Below are 21,678 nucleotides of genomic sequence, written 5' to 3' on the forward strand. Positions count from 1 at the left end.
ATCGTAACTATGTATGGCAATGGGGGTGGGGGGGAGAAGAGATGAATTTTCCTGTGCTATAAAGTGTTGTTCATAGACCTTGGTATAAGCTTTCTGCATTCTATTCCTTGGAGAACTGCTATGAAGCCATCTGCATTCTGAAGACATAGAGGAAGGCACAGAGCAGTTAAGAAAGTTAACCAGGATGGAGCCTTATACACGTATGTGGGTAGAATGGTGTGGCTTCTGGGAGGAGAGGTGTGCATGCACTTGGTTTGTAGGGTTGGACATCATGCTTATCCCCTCAGACTTCACCGTTGACATTAATTCTGCTACCATGGCTGAGGCAGTGGATATCAGATTGCTCCAGTGTTAAACTATTGATCTGAAAAAAATGGTAGCAAATATAAGATAAATGAATGGTGGTGTGCCTTAAAATACCAGAAAGAATGGTCACAGAGAAAAGCTCAAATAAGACCCTAGGGGGAACACTTAAGATGTGAAAGTTATCAGGGCAGAGAAACTAGGATGGGGCATGCAACACTGAGCCCTTTGCAAGAAGAAAGCAGGAAGAGGCTGTTTCGTATTGATTGATTTCAGCCCTGATTTTGAGACACTTTGTAAATTCTGTTCCATTTTTAATTTAAAAATGTACTTGCTAAGGATTTTATGTAGCATTATATATCAATTCTATCTTCCTCTCCCCAAACATCATTGGTGTCCCCCACTCCCTCTTCAATTCATGACCTCTTTCTCAATTAGTATTATAGCACACACACACACACACACACACCACACACACACACACACACACACACACCACACACACACACACACACACACACCACACACACACACACACACACACACACACACACACACACACACACACACACACCCCTATAGTATAGATATGTGTATGTGTTTGGATAACCTATCAACCTATCAGGAAACTTGTCCCTGTAACAAACTGAATCTCACCCCCGCCCCCTGTCTCCCTCTTTCTCTCTCTGTCTCCTATCCTCTTCTCTCTCAGCAGCCATTGACAGCCTATAGCCCTTTATCTAAGGATGACATCTTGTGAAGTTTTCCCTATCCACTTAGTTGTGCCAGCTGATGGTGTCCTGTTGCTCTTGTTCAGGCACTTGTAACACTGAATTTTCATGGGTGTAGTTTTCCTGTCATGTCTAGAAACTATCTAGCAGAAAGTGTCTTGATCCTCTGGGACTTCCAATCTTTTTGTCCCCTCTTACATAAGCTCCTGGAGCCTTCAGCGCAGGGATTGGGTTATAGATATATCGATTTGGGTTTAGACTTTACACCAGCTGCTCTCTGCATTTTTACCAGCTGTAGATTTCTGTAATAGTCTCCTTATCCTGCAAACAACAAAAATGCCTCTCTGATGAGGGACGAGAGCTATACTCACTTGGGAGCATAAGAACGTGTATTTAGAATACAGACAAGAATAATACTGATTTAAAAATTAAAACACGCAGTTCTGTTAGCTCCTTTCAAAGTTGCTTTACTATATGCTTAAAAAGGATAATCAGCAGCCAGAGGTCAGGGGCCTGGTCCACTTCCACTACAGTGGACAAGAGAGTGGAGGAGAGATAGTAAAGCAAGAGCAGCTGAGCAGTTTGCAAACTCCAAAGAGTTGTAATTGGAGACATGAAGGCCTTGAGGAACAGTTTGAGGTGATTGGCCTGTGCTTCCACATGACACCATTGTGATGTCTGAGCTCATGCTGCTGGCAAGGGCATGTCTGGGTCCATGGCCCTACCTCAGCAGAGGTCTGAGTCAATGTCCATGGCCTGTGTTACCACCAAAGGCCATGCGGACATTATTGGTCTGGGCTGCCACCTGGGGCCACATTAGTGTTTGAGAGCCCTGTTGAGCTGGCCCTGTCCTTTACTGGACACCACACAGTGGTGCCAATTGTGGCATGGGTGCAGGAGAGCTGGCCCCATCCATCACTTGGGCAATGTTGGAGATCTAGCTCTCATGCCATGAGCATGGGAGACCTGGCCCCACCCTGTGCCAGTTCTGGTACTCAGAGGAGCTGTCCCTAGTAGTGTGGGTGCAGGAGAGCTGGTGATCTGACCAGCTCAGCTACCTTTCTAGGCCCAGATCCCAGGATTTAATCTGGGCCACACCAACAGCTACCCAACCTATGAGCTGCTGGAGCATGTGAAGTGGCTAGTCCAGTCAAGCAAAGGCTCTGGGATCCTCATAACTCAAGGCAAGAGCAGGGTATCAGAGAGGAGTTTTGCTGAGTGTCAATTATTGTTGGTGTAGAAAAAGTCAGTTCTAGAAACAGACCCAGCAATGAGCATTTTCAAGTAAAGCTGTTTGGGCAAAAGGGTATACAGTATGACACACCATGACACACTGAACCTTCCATAGCAAGATTCTTTATAATTTGTTTTATTTTGTTTGTATTTTTTTTCCAGGAGGAGTTTGCAAGGGCAGAGGATGGATATGGAAGGACTGGAGAATGAGTAGGATTGGGTTGCATGATGTGAAAGTCACAAAGAATCAATAAAAATTATGGAAAAATGTTAATCATCTTTATTACTACTAACCAGACATATTAATCTTTATTATTACACAGGATAATTAATGCTGTCCGTTGTCTTATAGAACATTTTATATGATTTACACTGTATTAGTCAGTGCTTTTGATAGGACCCAACCTGATGGAATAAATCCCTATATATGAATGTGTGTGTGTGTGTGTGTGTGTGTGTGTGTGTGTGTGTGTGTGTGTGTATGTGTGTGTTAAGGGTTTGGTTTTTTTTAAGGTTGAGTTAGGGTAATCCAACCTTTGCTCTTAAGGAAATGTTCTCAAGGAAACTTGGTTGTCCTCCTAGGAACATGTGCTGTACTGATGAACTTAGCACTTCATGGGTGGTCTCCTTTTCTTTCCTATGAAAAGCTAAAGTCATGAGGAAGCTCCTTGAGAAGTTTAATAACACACACACTTGTACACACTCATTCAAACAGAAACACAGACACTCATACACAAACACACATATACAAACGCATACATACACACAGAAACACACACTCATACACACAAAACACACATACACACAAAACACACACATACCCACTCATACACACACTCATACACAAACACACACATACTCACACACACAAAACACATACATATTCATACACACAGAAACACACACACACACACACACACACACACACACACACACACACACACCCCTCATATGTAGAGGTTCTTGGACTAGGATGTACCTGAGAGATATGAAGCAAATGTTATAAATATAGAGCAGTGGATGGGAGGAAGGAGAGGAGTGAGCTCTTCACATTAGTTTCTTATACTATATATGAGACATTATGATCTGAGGAAGGAAAGTGGCTTGTGAGCCAGGAGGACAATGAGTGTTTGTTACCAATCAACTGTACCTGCCCCTTTTTCTATTTTTGGCTTCCTTTCCTTGATAGCCAATATCAACATGATATGTTTAATTGAACCACAAGAGGGAGGTGGTGGGCAAGAATACATGCTCAGAATTCTCTTACTGGTGCCCTGGAAGGTTATCTTAAGATGAAGAAAAATACGCAACCCTGTATCTGGGCAGTGGCATTCTCATATTTGGGGAAATATGACAGATATATTAATTCATTATACTGAAACTCAGTCTTAAAGATACCATGCTCACATTAAGATGTACTTGTAAACGCAAATCACTCAATTAAGTAATGGGCTACAGAGATAAACATAATTTTCAGTAGAGGAATCTCTAATGGCTAGGAAGCACTTAAAGAAGTGTTCAACATCTTTAGTAATCAGAAACACACAAAGCAAAATGACTCTTGAGACTCCCTCTTACGACCATCAGAATGGCTAAAATAAACTCAAGGGACATCACATGATGGCGAGGAGGTGGAGCAAGTGGAGCAGAGCACTCCTCCATTGCTGGTGAGAGTTCAAACTTGTGCAGCCGCTTTGGAAATCAGTTTGGCTGTTTCTCAGAATATTGGGACTATTCTACCCCAAGACACAGCTATACCACTCCTGAGCATACACACATTATATGTCACCCTATACCACGAGGACATTTGCTCAGCTAGGTTCGTAGCAGCTTTATTTGTAATAGCCAGGAACTGGGAACAATCTAGATGTCCCACAACTGAAGAATGAATAAAAATATGTGGTACATTTACACAAGGGAATACCTATCATCTATTAAAAACAAGGACAAATGGATGGGACTAAGAAATATTATCCTGAGTGAAGTAATTAAGACCCAGAAAGACATATATGGTATGTACTCACAAGTGAACATTAGTTATAAAATACAGGAAAACCATGTTACAATCCACAGGTCCACGCCCCAAAAATGGGTAATAAGAGGGACAGCAAGGAAGGATGTATGATTTTACTCAGAAGGGTAAACAAAATAGTCATTGGAGGTAGATAGAGAGAGAGGACGTGAATGGGAAAGGAGAAACACAGGGAGAACAATAAGGTGTGAGGAGATAGGGTAGGGAAGGACTGGGAGTGATAATGGAAATTGATGGGACATATCTCTAGGACTAGCTGGAGGCCTGGAATGGGAGAGGCTTATGGGGAGTCTATGGGGGGTGCTTAGCTGAGATTCCTACTAGTGTGGGGACATAGAGACTGAAGTGGCCACTGCCTGTAGCCAGGCAGGACTTCCAGTGGAGAGAAAGGGACATCAACCTGCCCACAAAACCTTCAACCCAAAATCTGCCCTATCTACAAGATGTGCAGGGATAAAGATGGTGTAGAGTCTGAGAGAACAGTCAATCAATGTCTGCCCAACTTGGGACCGAGGATGATGACACTATTAATGATATTCTGCTATGCTTGCAGACAGGAACCTAGCATAACTGTCTTCTGAGAGGCTTCATCCAGCAGCAGATGGAAACTGAGGCAGGGTCCCACACCCAAACATCAGGCAGAACTCAAGGATTCTTGTTGAAAAGTTGGGGATAGAATTAAGCACGCCAGAGGGGTCAAGAACACCACTAGAAGACCTATAGAGCCAACTAACCTGGGCCCATGGGGGCTCACAGAGACTGAACCACTAACCAGAGTATGCAGGGACTGGACCTAGGCCCCTACACATTTGGAGCTTATGTGCAGCTTGGTCTTCATGTGAGTCCTCTACAATTGGAACAGGACTGTCTCTGACTCCGTTTCCTGCCATTGGATCCCCTTCCCCTAACTGGACTACCTGGTTGGGCCTCAGTGATAGAGGAAGGGCTTAGTAATACTGGGACTAGATGTCACAGGGCAGGGTTGTACCCAAGAGGGTGGGGCTTTCCTTTTTCTGAGGAAAAGGGGAGGAGGGAGTGGGGGAATGATGTGAAAGGAGGAATTGGGGCAAGATGAGAGAGGGGGACTGTGATCAGGATGAAAAGTGAATAAACGAATTAATCAAAAATGTGTTTGTAAGAACATGAGAATAATTAACCACTTAAGCATGATAGTGACAAGTGTTACGACGTCTAATATCAAAGAGTGGTTTTGGTTTCTTCCACCTTCATCCTACCCTGTACTCTTGGTAGAGATAAAGGCATCTTCTAGATTTTGTCTCTTATTTACTCACGTTTCCTTTCCCTTCCTTAATGTTCTTATGGCATAGGTGCTAGCAACTGACCTCAGGTACTCGGTAAGAGCAGCAACTGCCCTTAACCACTGAGCGATCTCTCTAGTCCTAAATGTATTTGATCATATCCACTCCCAACTCCATCCCTCTATCCCATCCCCACGTCCTCCCCAACACATATCCCTTTCAATTTATGTATTTTAAATTTATTGTTTAATATCAGAAAAAATTACCTCATAGCAGCCAATAGGGATGAGCTTCCAGGTCACTAGCAGCTCGATTCAGTCATGTTCTATGACTCCTGTGCTGTGTCTTCAGTGTCAGGGTCTTACTCTCAAGTGTCAAAGTGTAATCAATGGTAATGGCCTGCTGACATCCTAAAGGTGTAGAGTCATCTACTGGGGCATGAACAACTGTCAGTGACACCCACCAAAGGAAAGTTACTGTCCTTCCACAGCTATGAATTAGCCATGGCTCCTCAGCTAGGGATGGGGCATCAGCAGTGCCTCTTAACCTGCTTGGTCTCTTGCAAGTCCTAAGCACATAACTACAGATTCTGTGACTGAGCATGTGTAACAGCTGTGTGCTGTCCAGAGCACTGCATTCCACAGCACTCCTGGGCTATTTCTTCCCCTGAGGTTTCAGACATGTCATCCAGGCTATCAAATCTGTGGGCCAAGCACATGCTGGCAAAGTCTGAGGACTGAATTTGGATCCCCACAACCCGTGCAAAAATGGACGTGACCCTTCTGTAATTTCAGTGCTTCCTGCCATGAGATAGGATGTGGGGGTAGAAGTCAAGGAGACTTGTGGAGTCAACTAGCCTGAAATCTATAGCAGGAGACAGGAAATCCTGTGTCAAGAAATTAGAAAGTGAGGATTCATGTTTGAGGTTGTCCTTTGATCTTCACACATGTTGTGGTATGTACATGTACATATGTATGAACATGAACACAGACATGCACCACACATATATGCAAAGATAAAAAGAAAAAGAAATTTCTAGTAGTTAAATTCATTATGTAATTTTAATTTTAAAAAACTCTATAAAGTAAATTAAACATTACGAGTTGATTTTTAAAGTGGGTAAAATACTTTCATGAATAAGAGAATCACATTTGAACTTTCCCACAAATTCAGAATGTAACTTGAGTTTAAAATATTAGGGTTGACCAATGAGTAATTGTTGATTACCTACTAGAACATACATTTCTAATGGTTAGGTTATATTCAGAGAAGTCACTCAAGGGCGGCAAATTCCATTTTTCTGTAGACAGAGAAGAAGAAAGAATGTTTGGAGTTTTAGTCTCACATTTGTAACAAAAACTTTGAAGACTACAGATGGGGACTCACTTTGGGATGTGGCATACAAATATGTATCTATCAGTATCAGCACGAATAATAGCTTTTAATGTGTGTTGTGTTTTGGACACTATACTGAACATTTTATTGTACAATTCCATGCCAAGCAATCAGTACAAGCTCCCATCACTGTGTCAGCGAAGACTCTAGACCTTCAAAAGTGTCAGATACCGAAGCCAGGGTTGAGAAATAAACAGTCTTTGGAAGAGCATAGTCAGGAGCCTAACCACTTGGTTTTCCTCATCTCACTTTGACTTCCCTTTCCTGACCACAGAATTGGGTGGCTCCAATCTGCCACTTCATATCGAATTCTTTTCTAGGAACTGAGAGGACTCTGAAGGCCACCTGCTGTGCCTGCCACTTAGGGCTTGGACTGGTGGGCACCACCCAGTGAGCCTTTGCTCAGTGCTTTGAACATTTGCTCAGTTCCTTTAATCATCTCCATATTTTATCAGACAGATGTCATCTATGAAATGTCAACTTTTTTCTTTTGATGTGGTACAGCTATACCAGTTGCTTTTTTTTTTTTTTATCTTCTTAGCTTTGATTTATGTAGTTTCTCTGCTTTATAAGAAACCTGGAAATACATCTCCACAAGAGGTTTTGTTGTTGTTTTTCTGGTTCTGCTATGTTTACTTCAGGCACTTTTATTATGCACATTTTACATTCTTTCCTAATGTATTCCTTTGAGATGCCTTATCAATATTTTGGTTTTTAAACAAGATTCTCTATTCAATTCTTAAACAGCCAAATGCACATTTTAATTTAAATACACACAATTATGTTTTGCTAGTTAACTTGCTGAATTTCTAATAGCTTTAATTAGTATTCATTTACTAATTTAATAATAGTAATTTTAAGCACTTAGCTCAAATCTTTTAATATTTGCAGAATAGTACCACAGGATATCTCCATTCGTATATGGAGCTTAATTTTAATAAAGCACATCTACTATTTCCCTTTAATTATTTAATTATAATATAGATTTTCAGATCAAGACACAGTATGATTAATGTTATTCTTCATCTATGTTTATATGAAGATTTAATTTAGAATAATAGTGAATTTTATTATTTTTTTTATTATTAGTCTTTAATCTTCTTTTACAGTCCTGTATTTATCCCTCTCCCAGACATCCCTCTGAGAGTTCCTTATCCCATTCCTCCTCCCTTGCCTTCAAGAGGATATCCTTCAAGCCCATACCACCAGACCTCTCCCCTCCCTGGGGCCTCAAGCCTCTCCTCTTCATGGTTAGGTGGTGCTTCTCTCACGGAGGACAGAACAGACAATCCTCTGCTGTATAGGTGTCAGGGGCCTCATATCTGCTGGTGTATGTTGCCTGGTTGGTGGCTCAGGGTTTGAGAGATCTCTGGAGTCCAGGTTTGTTGAAACTGCTGGTCTTTCTATGGGTTTACCCTCCTCCTCAGCTTCTTCCAGCCTTTCCCTCACTCGACCACAGGGGTTCCATGCTTCTGTCCATTGATTGGGTATAAGTGTCTGTATCTGGCTTTTACAGCTCCTTGTGGGCCTCTCAGAGGGCAGGCATGCTAAACTTCTGTCTGTAAGCACACCATAGCATCAGTAATACTGTCAGGTCTTGGGGTTTCCCCTTTAGCTGGATCCCAATTTGGGTCTGTCCCTGGACCTCCTCTCCCTGAGGCTCTTCTCCATTTTTGTCCCTCTAGTCCTTTTAAACAGGGGCAATTCTGGGTCAGAGTTTTTCACTGTGGGATGGCAACTCCATCCCTCCACTTGATGCGCAGTTTTTCTACCGGTGGTGAACTCTACAAGTTCGCTCTCCCCACTGTTGGTTATTTCATCTAAGGTTCCTCCCTCTGAGTCCTGAGCAACTCTCACCTTTCAGGTCTCTGGTACATTCTAGAGGGTCCCCCTACCTCTTACCTCCAGAGGTTACCATTTCCATTCTTTTTACTGGTACTCAGGGTTTCACTACTGATTCCCCTCTCTCCCCAATACGTGATCATGTTCCCCTTTTCCCTTCCCTGTCCTTTCTACTACACAGGTCCCTCCCTACTTTTGCTCCCCCACTCCCATGATTAGAAAGCAATAGTGAGAGTTTAATTAGCATTGTAAATAAGAATATCAAGTTACATGTAATTTTTCCTTAATTTCTTTTTAAAGGATTTATTTTATTTTATTTATTTTTTGTGTGTATGTGTGTTGGTGTGTGTCTATGTGTGTGCACATACATGTCTGTAGAAGGCAGAGAGAGATATGGGTCTACTGACATAGCTACTGAGAACTGAACTCTGGTCTTCTGCAAGAGCAGCAAACGAACTCAACCACTGAGTTTACCTCTCAATAATAGCTTTCACTTTATAAATTTCAATTATAGTTTCATATTGCAAGTATTTGTACATTTACAGTTGCCCACTTATCAGTATGACAAAAACTGTGACAATTAATTTATAAAGAAAGACGTTTCACATTCATTCACTTCCCTAATAGGGAGAGAGTGAGCAGCCTTGTCTAGTCCCTGATTTTAGTAGGATTGCTTCAAGTTTATCTCCATTTAGTTTGATGTTAGCTACTGGTTTTCTGTATATTGTTTTTACTATGTTGAGGTCTAGGTCTTAAATTCCTGATCTTTCCAAGACTTTTAACATGAAGGGGTGTTGAATTTTGGGAAATGCTTTTTCAGCATGTAATGAAATGATCATGTGATTTTTTTCTTTGAGTTTGTTTATATAGTGGATAATGTTGATGAATTTCCATATATTGAACCATCCCTGCATCCCTGGGATGAAGTCTATTTGATCATGGTAAATGATTGTTTTGATGAATTCTTGGATTCAGTTTGTGAGAATTTTCTTGAGTATTTTTGCACTGATATTCATGAGGAAAATTGCTCTGAAGTTCTCTTTCTTTGTAGGGTCTTTGTGATGTTTAGGTATAAGCATAATTGTGGTTTCAAAGAACGGATTGGGTAGTGTTCCTTCTGTTTCTATTTCTGTTTCTGTTTCTATAGTTTGAAGAGTATTGGTATTAGATCTTCTTTGAAGGTCTGATAGAATTCTGAACTAAAACCATCAGGGCCTGGACTTTTTTTTTGGTTGGAAGACTTTTAATGACTGCTTTCATTTCATTAGGAATTATAGGACTGTTTAGATGGTTTATCTGTTCATGATTTAATTTTGGTACCTGGTATCTGTCTAGAAAATTGTCAATTTCATCCAGATTTTCCAGTTTTGTTGAATATGGTCTTTTGCAGTTGGATGTGATAATTTTTTGAATTTCTTCAGTTTCTGTTGCTATGTCTCCTTTTTCATTTCTGATTTTGTTAATTTCGATACTGTCTCTGTGCTCTCTGGTGAGTCTGGCTAAGGATTTATCTGTCTTGTTGATTTTGTCAAAGAACCAGCTCCTGGTTTTTTTTTCTTTTTTTTTTTTTTTTTCGGAGCTGGGGACCGAACAGGGCAGTCTTGAGTTTGACTATTTCTGATGTTTACTCCTCTTGGATATGTTTACTTCTTTTTGTTCTAGAGCTTGTGGGTGTGCTGTTAAGCTGCTAATGTATGCTCTCTCCTGTTTCTCTGTGGAGTCCCTCAGAGCTATGAGTTTTCCTCTTAGCACTGCTTTCATTGTCCCATAAGTTTGGATATGTTGTGCCTTCATTTTCATTAAATTATAAAACGTCTTTAATTTTTTTATTTATTTCTTCCCTGACCAGGTAATCATTGAGTATTGTTCAGCTTCTATGTTTATGTGGGCTTTCTGATGTTTTTGTTATTGCAGACCAGTCTTAGTCCATGGTGATCTGATCAGATGCATAGGATTATTTCAATTTTCTTATATCTGTTTAGGTTTGTATTGTGACTGATTATGTGGTCAATTTTGGAGAAGGTACCATGAGGTACTGAGAAGGTATTTTTTTTTGTTTTAGGATGAAATGTTCTATAAATATATGTTAAGTCCATTTGGTTCATAACTTCTGTTAGTTTCACCATGTCTCTGTTTAGTTTCTCTTTCAATGATCTGTCCATTGATGAGAGTCGGGTGTTGAAGTCTCCCACTATTATTGTGTGAGGTTTAATGTGTGCTTTGAGCTTTAATGAGGTTTGTTTTATGAGTGTGGGTACCCTAGCATTTACAACACAGATGTTCAGATTTGAGAATTCATCTTGGTGGATTTTTCCTTTGATAAGTATGAAGTGTGCTTTCTCATCTTTTTTGATAACTTTTGGTTGAAATTAGATTTTATTCAATATTAAAATGGCTACTCATCACCTGGGAGAGCTGGCCCTGGTGACATGTGTAGAGAGAGGAGAGCTGGATCTACCTTGTTCCAGATCTGGCCCTGCCCCTCACCTGTGTACCCCAAGAGAGCTGGCCCTAGTAGTGTGGGTGCAGGAGAGCTGGTGTCTGAGAAGCACAGCTACCACCCTAGGCCCACATCCAAGGTTTTGAGCTGGCCTACCCCAACATCTATCCCACCTTTGAGATGATGCAGCATTTGAATAGACTGGTCCTGCAGAAATAAAGCTTTAGGATCCCCATGACTCAAGGCAATAGCAGGATATCAGAAAGGAGTCTTGGGCCAGTATTGTTATTGTAGAAAAAGCAAGTGGTGTAGAATTCAATCATTGCAATGGATCCTTTGTTTCTTGGCTTTTTAAACACCTATTCTTAAGTGAGAAAATGTTCTAAAGAGCCCTTTGTTCTTCTCTTATGAACATGTGATGTCGATGATGAACATGTATTTTCACATTTTCTATCAGATGCAGTGCTCAAGTCACCCCGAAGCTCATTGAGTAGTTTGAATCACAGACACACACACACACACACACACACACACACACACACACACACACACACACACACCTTTTATGTAAAGGTGCTGCAACTTGGCTGTACCTGAGAGAGGTAAAACAAATGCTATCTTTATGGAACAGTGGATGGAAGGAGGAGGAGTTAGAGATCTCCACATGCAATTTCTTATACTAAAATATCAGACACTATGATCTGAGGAAAGAAAGTAGCTTGTGAAGCAGGAACACAATGAATATTTGTTACCAATCAACTGTACCTGACTCTCTATTTTCAGCTTCCTTTTCTTGATACCCAACACCAATGTGATATATTTAATTGAGCCACAAGAGGGAGGTTATGGGTAAGAATACATGCTCAGAATACTTAGTCAACTTCTGGTGCCTTGAAAGGTTATCCTGAGAAGAATGAAGACATGTAACCCTGGCTCTGGGCAGTTGTATTCCCATATTTGGGGAAATATGACAGATGTATTAATGCATTCTGCTGAAATTCAGTTTTACAGGTATTGTTGCTCATGTTAACTGGTGCTTGTAAAACAGAATAACCCTATTTAAAGAGATATAAATATACAGAGATACACAAAGAATTCTTGAGAGGAAACTCTAATAGCCAAAAACAATTAAAGAAATGTTCAATGTCTTTAGTCAACAGGGAAATGTGAATCAAAATGACTCTGAGATTCCACCTTACAGTCATCAGAATGGCTAAGATCAAAAGCTCAAGGGACATCACATGATGGCGAGGTTGTGGAACATGTGGGGCACTCCTTCATTGCTGGTGAGAGTGCAAACTTGTACAACCACTTTGGAAATCAATTTGGTGGTTTCTCAGAAAATTGAATATTGTTTTACCCCAAGACCCAGCTCTACCACTTGTAGGCAAATACAGGAAAGATGCCGCACTACACCACAAGGACACTTGCTCAACTGTGTTCACAGCTGTTTTACTCGTAATAGTCAGAAACTTGAAACAACATAGATGGACCTCAAGTGAAGAATGGATGAAGATGTGGTTCAGCTACAAAATGGAATTCTATTCAGCTATTACAACCAAGGAGATCATTAAATTTGTAGGCATATGGATGGAAGTAGGAATATCATCCTGAGTGAGGTAAACCAGGCACAGAAAGACATATGCTGAATGTACTCATTTATCTGGAAAGTACAGGATAACCATGCTACAATCTATGGACCCAAAGAAACTAATGAGGAGGGTCCAAGAGTGTATGTGTAATTGTCACTCAGAATAGGAAACAAAATAGTCATGGGATGGAAAAGGAGATGTGTGAGAGAGGGGGAGAAGAAAGGAACAGGGATAGCAAGAAGGGGTGCTGGGAATGAGAATGGAAAGTGATGTGGGGTATCTCTAGGACTAGCTGAAGGCCTGAGGTTGGAGAGACTACGGGGAGTCTATGGGGATGACTATAGTTTAGTTTCCTACCAGTGGCGGGATATAGAGATTAAAGTGTCCACGTCCTGCACCCAGTCAAGACTTTCTTTCTTTTTTTTTTTTTTATTAACTTGAATATTTCTTATATACATTTCTGAGTGTTATTCCCGGGCAACCAGTTTCCGGGCCAACATCCCTCAACTCCTCCCCCTCCCCTTCTTTATGGGTGTTCCCCTCCCCATCCTCCCCCCCTTGCCGCCCTCCCCCCAACAATCTAGTTCACTGGGGGTTCAGTCTTAGCAGGACCCAGGGCTTCCCCTTCCACTGGTGCGCTTACTAGGATATTCATAGGGAGTGGGACATCAACCTATTCACAATACCTTCGACCTGAAATTTGTCCTACCTACAAGATGTGCATGGATAAAGATGGTTCAGCAACGGAGGGAACTTCAACCAATGCCCCAACTTGAGACTCATCCTATGACACTGTTAATGATACTATGCTCTGCTTGCAGACAGGAACCTACCTAGCATGACTCCCTTCTGAGATATTGCATCCCGCAGGAGATGGAAACATGCAGAGACCAATGGACAAACATCAGGAGGAGCTCATGGATTCCTGTGGAAGACTGGGGAATAGCCAATTGAAAGGTAAAGAACACTACAAGAAGACCTACAGTAAACATCTTCAACAAAATTATAGAAGAAAACTTCCCTAATCCAAGAGAGAGAAAGAGAGAGAGAGAGAGAGAGAGAGAGAGAGAGAGAGAGAGAGAGAGAGAGAGAAATGCCCATAAACATAAAAGAAGCCTACAGAACTCCAAACTGATTGGGCCAGAAAAAAAAATCCTGTGACATAATAGTCAAAATAACAAATACACAAAACAAAGAAAGACTATTAAAAGTAGTAAGGGGGAAAGATCATATAACGTATAAAAGTCGTGCAGCTCCAACGCCTTGTATACTCCAGGAGGCGGTCTTTCTTTGGACAGTCAATGGAGAAAAAGTGGGTCCCACCTGTGGACTGTTGGGCTTAGGCCGGAGAGTGTTTCTGGCGGACCAGCTCTCTGCAGGCAGATTTTGTATCTGAGCACTGTGGGATAGCCCCAGATCAGGGTGCAGATGGAGAATGGAAGGTTTGTGTTTTGCATTCTCTTTGACTGTTTTGTCAGTGTCTTTTTATGGTATCTCTGCTCCTGAGATTTTCTTTTCTATCTCTTGTATTCTGTTGGTGATGCTTGCATCTATGACTCCTGATCTCTTTCCTAGGTTTTCAATCTCCAGGGTTGTCTCTCTTTGTGATTTCTTTATTGTTTCTACTTCCATTTTTAGATCCTGAATGGTTCTGTTCAATTCCTTCACCTGTTTGGTTGCGCTTTCTTGTAACTCTTTAGGGATTTTTTGTGTATTCTCTTTAAGGGCTTCTTCTTGTTTACCTGTGTTCTCCTGTGTTTATTTAAGGGGGTTATTTATTTCCTTCTTAAATTCCTCTATCATCATCATGAGATGTGATTTTAAATCCAAATGTTGCTTTTCCATTGTGTTGGGTTATCCACAACTTGCTGTGGTGGGAGAACTGGGCTCTGTTGTCTTGTATTCTGTTGCTTAGGTTCATGTGCTTGCCTCTCGCCATCTGGTTTTCTCTGATGTTAGTTGGTCTTAGCTGTCTGTGACTGGAGCTTGTCCCTCCTGTGGGCCTGTGAGCCTGTGATCCTGTGATTTTAGGAGTGAGAGCACTGCTGGGAGACCAGCTTTCTCTGTGCAGGCTTTGGGTCTGGAGGGGTGTTGACAGCCTTAGCTCTGAGCAGATATGGAGACTGGAATGGTCCTGTCCCAGGCTGCTTGGCAGTTCCTGTACCCCGTGTGTTCCTGATGGGTCCCTCTTCAGACAGTCAATGGAGTGAAAGTGGGGTCTCACCTGTGGGCTTTGGAGTGAAAGCACTCCTGGTAGTCCAACTCTCTCTAGGCAGTCCGGAGGGCTGTGGGACAGCCTTAGCTCTGGTCGCAGATGGAGACTGGAAGGCTCCTTTCCCTTCTTTAATGTTCTTATGACATAGGTGCTAGAAACTGACCTCAGGTACTCGGTAAGAGCAGCAACTGCCCTTAACCACTGAGTGATTTCTCTAGTCCTAAATGTATTTGATCATATCCACTTCCAACTCCATCCCTCCATCCCATCCCCAGGTCCTCCCCAACATATATCCCTTTCAATTTCATGTGATTTTAATCTATTGTTTAATATTAGAGAATATCACCTCATAGCAATTTGAAAGCTAGCCAATAGGGATGAGCTTCCAGATCACTAGCAGCTCGATTCAGTCATGTTCTATTAGTCCTGTGCTGTGTTTTCAGTGTCAGGGTCTTACTCTCAAATGTCAAAGTGTAATCAAGAGCAATGGTAATGGCCTGCTGACATCCTAAAGGTGTAGAGTCACCTACTGGGGCATGAACAACTGTCAGTGACACCCACCAAAGGAAAGTCACTGTCCTTCCCCAGCAGCTATGAATTGGCCATAGCTCCTCAGCTAGGGATGGAGCATCAGGATTTCTTCTCCACTCTATGTTAGAAATTTTGTCCAGCTTGGTCTCATGCAAGTTTTAAGGATATAACTACAGATTTTGTGATTTAATATGTGTAACTGCTATGTTCTGTTCAGAGCACTGCATTCCACAGCACTTCCAGGCTATTTTTTTCAGAAATAAGCTATTCCAGTCTAACAAATCTGTGAACAAAGTATTTGTTGTAAAGTATAAAGATTTGAATTTGGATCCCCAGAACCTATGCAAATATGGGCATGGCCCTTCTGTAATCGCAGTCCTTTCTGTCATGAGTTGGCAAGTGGAGTCAGAAACCATGAAGACTTGTTGATCAACCAGCCTGACATCTGCAGGAAACCGGAAACTGTGTCAAGAAAAGTTGGTGAGGATCAATGCCTGAGGTTTTCCTTTGACCTTCACACATGTTACGGCATGTACATGTACAAATGTATGAACACAGATAGATATACACATTAGATATACAAATTTGCCACACACACACACACACACACACACACACACACACACAGGAAGATGAAAAGAAAAAGAAATTGATAGTAGTTAAGTTCAATCTATAAGTTTAATTTTGAAAACCCTCTTGAAGTAAATTAAATGAGTTGGTTTCCAAAATATGTAAACTTCTTATACTAATAAGAAAATCATATGCAGACTTTCCCCCATGAATTCAGAATATAACCCAAGTTTAACATATTAGAATTTACCAACAAGCAATTGTTGATTACCGTTAGAAAATATATTTCTGCTGGGTAGGTTAGAATTAGAGAAGTCACTCACATGTGACAAGTTCCATTTATCTAGCAACAGAAAAGGAGAATGAATGTTTAGAGTAAAACTTGATTTACCTCACATTTGCAACAAGAGATTGTGTTCGAGACTACACATGTTGGTCCGTCTTGCAATGTGGCATATAAACATGTATCTACCAATAACAACACCAATAGTAGCTTTTATTGCGCATGTGTTGTGCTCTTGACACTCTCCTGAGTGTTGTATTGTATAGTTCCATGCCAAAGCTACCATCACTGTGTCAGTGAAGCCATTCAACCGTCAGATACTGAAGCCAGAATTGAGACATAAACAATCTTCTCCGGAAGAGCACAGGCAGGAGTCTAACCACTTTGCTTTTCTGATCTCATTTTGACTTCACTTTCCTGACCACAGAATTGGGTGTTTTCAATCTGCTACTTCTACCCGTGTTGAATTCTTTACTAGGAACTGAGAAGGCTCTGAACGTCACCTGATGTTCCACTCAGACTCTCACAGGGGGGGTACAACCCAGTGAGCTTTTGTTCAGAGCTAACAAATAAGTTTCATTTCCTTTAATCATCTTCACACTTTTCAAACCTTTTCAGTTTACACATCATACAGATTCTCCAGTTACTTGATCTTCTTAGCTTTGATTTATATAAGTTCTCTGTTTTTTTTAAGAAACCTGGAAAAATATTTTCACAAGAGTTTTTTTTTTTTTTTTTTTTCTGGTTTCTCCATGCTTACTTCAGGCACTTTTATAATGTATATTTCACATTCTTTCCTAATGGTATTCCTCTGAGATGCACATAAATATTTTGATATTTAAACAATCTTTATTCAATTCTTAAACAGTCAAATGCATATTTTAATATAAATATATGCACAATTTTTCATGTTTTAATTTTTTTCTATTCTTTAATCCTTTTTTGCAGTTCAGACTTTATCTCCTTTTTGGTCTGCCCTCTGACTGTTCCCCATCCCATACCTCCTCCCTCCCATTGCCAAGAGGATGTCCCTATCTCCTCCCCCACTTCACCAGATCCCCCCAGTCCCTGGGACCTCAAGTCTTTGGGGGTTTAGGTCCATCTTCTCTCACTGAGGCCAGACCAGGCAGTCCTCTGCTATATATGTGTCCAGGGCCTCATATCAGTTGGTGTATGTGGCCTGGTTGGTGGCTCAGTGTCTGAGAGATCTCAGGGGTTCAGATTATTTGAGACTGCTGGTCTTTTTATGGGGTCACCCTCTTTCTCAGCTTCTTCCACTTTTTCCCAAATTCAATCACAGAGACCTCCAGCTTCTGTTCATTGGTTGGGTGTTAGTATTTGCATCTGACTCTCACAGCTGCTTGTTGGGCCTCTCAAAGGCCTCTCAACCTCTAGGCATGCCCTAGCATAGCATGGGTCTCTGAGAGGCCCAACAAGAGCTGTGATACTGTCAAATCTTGGGGGCCTGCCCTTGAGGTAGATTCCAATTTGAGCTAGTCACTGTACCTCCTTTACCTCAGGCTCTTCTCCATTTTTGTCCCTGTAATTCTTTTAGACAAGAACGATTCTGGGTCAGAATTTTTTAATGTGGGATGGCAACCCCATCCCTCCACTTGATGCCCTGTCTTTGTACTGGAGATGGACTCTACAAGTTCCCTCTCTAAGCTCGAGAACATTTCATGTAAGGTCCTTCCCTTTGTGTCCTGTGCCTCTCTCACCTCCCAGGTCTCTGATACATTCTAGAGGGTGTCCCCACCTCCTACCTCCCAGGTTGCCTGTTTCCACATTTTTTTTCTGCTGGCCCTCAGGGCTTGAGTCCTATTTCCCCTCACCCCAATATTGATCACGTCTTCCTTTCCTCTCCCTGTACCATTTCCCAGGTCCCTCACTTTCCCAGTACCCCTCCCCCGAACCCTGTCATTTGCTCTCTTCTCCCTCCCAAATGGGATTGAGGCATCCTCACTTGGGCCCTTCAAAGAACTGTTTGAGTTTTTTGGATTTTTATCCTGGTATTCTGTACTTTTTTGGCTAATATCCACTTATTAGTGTTCTTTTGGGTCTGAATTACCTCATTCAGGATGATATTTTCTAGTTCCATCCATTTGCTAGCAAAACTCTTGATGCCCTGTTTCTTAATAGCTGAATAGTATTCCATTGTGTAAATGAACCATATTTGCTGTATCCATTCTTCTGTTGTGTGAAGCTGGGTTATTTCCAGCTTCTGGATTTCACAAATAAGGCCACTACAAACATAAGGGAGCACGTGCCCTGTGGCTTGGTGGGGCATCTAATGGGTATACCAAGAGTAGTATAGCTGGGTCTTCAGGTAGCTCTATTTCCAATTTTCTGATGAACCTCCAGATTGATTTCCAGAGTCTACCAGTTTTCAATCCTACCAGCAATGGAGAAGTGTTCCTCTTTCTCCATATCCTTGACAACATGTGCTGTCACCTGAGTTTTTCACCTTGCTATTCTGATTGATGTAAGGTGGAATCTCAGGGTCATTTTGATTTGCATTTCCCTGATCACTAACAACTTTGAACATTTCTTTATTAAGTGTTTCTCAGCCATTTGAGATTCCTCTGTTGGGAATTTTCTGTTTAGTTCTATACCCCCTTTTTTGATTGATTTGTTTGCCTTTCTGGTGTTTAGCTTCTTGAGTTCTTTATGTATGTTGGATATTAGCTGTCTATCAGATGTGGGATTAGTGAAAAAATTTTCCCAATCTGTAGGTGGCTGATTTGTCCTATTGACTTACAGAAGCTTTTCAGTTTCAAGAGGTTCCACTTCTCAACTCTTTTTTTTTTTTGTTATCATGTCAGGAGAGGAAGAGAGGAAGAGAGAGGAGAGAGAGAGAGAGAGAGAGAGAGAGAGAGAGAGAGAGAGAGAGAAAGAATGGAAGAGTGGAAGAGCGGAAGGAAGAGTGAGAGTCTCCTGTAGCTTTCACTTCTCAACTCTTGATCTTAGAGCCTCAGCCATTGGAGTTATGCTTAGGAAATTTTCCCCATGCCAATGAATTCTAGGCTCTTTACCACTTTCTCTTTAATTAGAGTCAGTTTATCTGGTTTTATGTTGAGGTACTTGATCCACTTGAACTTGAGCTTTGTGCAAGGTGACAAGTATTAATGTATTTTCATTGTTTTACATAACAACTGCCAGTTAGACCAGCATTATTTATTTGAAGATGCTCTCTTTTTCCATTGTATGTTTTTGGCATCTGTATTAAAGATCAAGTGTCCATAAGTGTGTGGTTTTATTTCTGGGTCTTCAATTCTATTCTATTGATGAACATGTCTGTCTCTGTACCAATACCAGCCCATTTTTATCACTATTGCTCTGTAGTATAGCTTGAGGTCATGGATGGTGATTCGCCCAGAAGTATTTTTATTGTTAAGAATTGTTTTCACTATCCCGGATTTTTTATTTTTCTACTAAAAATTGAGAATTGCTCTTTCCACGTTTTTGAAGAAATGTGTTGAAATTTCGATGGGAATTACATTGATCTGTGGATTGCCTTTGGTAGGATGACCATTTTTACTATGATGATTCTAACAATCCATGAGCATGGGAGATCTCTCCATTTTCTGAAACTTTCTTTGATTTCTTTCTTGAGAGACTTGAAGTTCTTGTTATACAGATTTTTTTTCACTTGTTTGGTTAGAGTTACCCCAAGGTATTATATATTATTTGTGACTATTGTTAAAGATATTTTTTCTCTAATTTCTTTCTCAGCCTGTTTATTATTTGTATAAAGGAGTTACTGATTTATTTGAATTAATTTTATATACAGCCACTTTGCTGGAGGTGTTTATCAGCTGTAGGAGTTCTCTCATAGATTTTTTTGGGTCGCTTATGTATACTATCATATCATATGTAAATAGTGATGCCTTTATTTCTTCTTTGCCAATATGTATCTCCTTGATCTTCTTTTGTGGTCGTATTGCTCTAGCTAGAACTTTGAGTATATTGAATAGATATGGGAAGAGTAGGCTTTGTTGTCTTGCCCCTGGTTTTAGTGGTTATGCTTCAAGGATCTCTCCATTTAATGTGTTATTGGCTCTTGGTTTGATATATATTACTTTTATTATATTTAGGAATGGTCTTGAATTCCTGATCTCTCCAATACTTTTAACAGAAAGGGCTATTGTAGTTTGTCAAATGCTTTTTCAGCATTTAATGAGATAATCATGTGATTTTTTTTCCTCGAATTTGTTTATGTAGTGAATTAGTTGATGGATTTTTGTATATCGAACCAACCTTGCATCCCTGGGATGAATCCTACTTGATCCTGGTAAAGGATGGTTTCAATGTGTTCTTGGATTTGGTTTGCAAGAATTTTATTGAGCATTTTTGCATTTGTATTCATAAGCAAAATTGGTTTGAAGTTCTCTTTCTTTGTTGGGTCCTTGTGTGGTTTAGGTATCAGTAATTGTGGCTTCATAGAATGAACTATGTAGTGTTCCCTCTGTTTCTATTTTATGGAATAGTTTGAGGAGTGTTAGTATTAGCTCTTCTTTGAAGGTCTGATAGAATTCTGCACTAAAGCCATCTGGCCCTAGGCTTTTTTTGGTTGGGAGGATTTTAATTACTTCTATTTCCTTAGGGGATATGGGCCTGTTTAGATAGTTTACCTGCTATTGATTTAACTTTGATAGGTAGTATCTGTCTAGAAAATCATCCATTTCATCTAGACTTTCCAGTTTTATTGAATATAGGCTTTTGTAGTAGGATCTGATAATTTTTTGAATTCTTCCTTTTCTGTTGTTATGTTTCCCTTTTCATTTCTGATTTTGTTCATTTGGATACTGCCTCTGGTCCCTTTACTTAGTTTGGCTAGGGGTTTATCTATCTTGTTGACTCTCTGAAAGAACCAGCCTTTGGTTTGGTTGATTCTTTGAATTGTTTTCTTTGTTTTTACTTGGTTGATTTCCCTTGAGTTTGACTATTTCCTGCCTTATACTCCTCTTGGGTGTGTTTACTTCTTTTTGTTCTAGAGGTCTCAGGTTTGCTGTTAAGTTGCTAGTGTATGCTCTCTCCAATTTCTTTATAAGAGCACTCAGTACTATGAATTTTTATCTTAGCTCTGCATTCATTGTGTCCCATAAGTTTGGGTTTGATGTGTCAACATTTTCATTGAATTACAGGGATTACAGGAAGTCACTAGTTTCTTTGTTTCTTCCCTGACCTAGTTATCACTAAGTAGGGAATTGTTCAACTTCCATGTGTATGTGGGCTTTCAGTTGTTTTTATTG

Source organism: Rattus rattus, chromosome 2, assembly GCF_011064425.1.
Source record: "Rattus rattus isolate New Zealand chromosome 2, Rrattus_CSIRO_v1, whole genome shotgun sequence".
Taxonomy (NCBI): domain Eukaryota; kingdom Metazoa; phylum Chordata; class Mammalia; order Rodentia; family Muridae; genus Rattus; species Rattus rattus.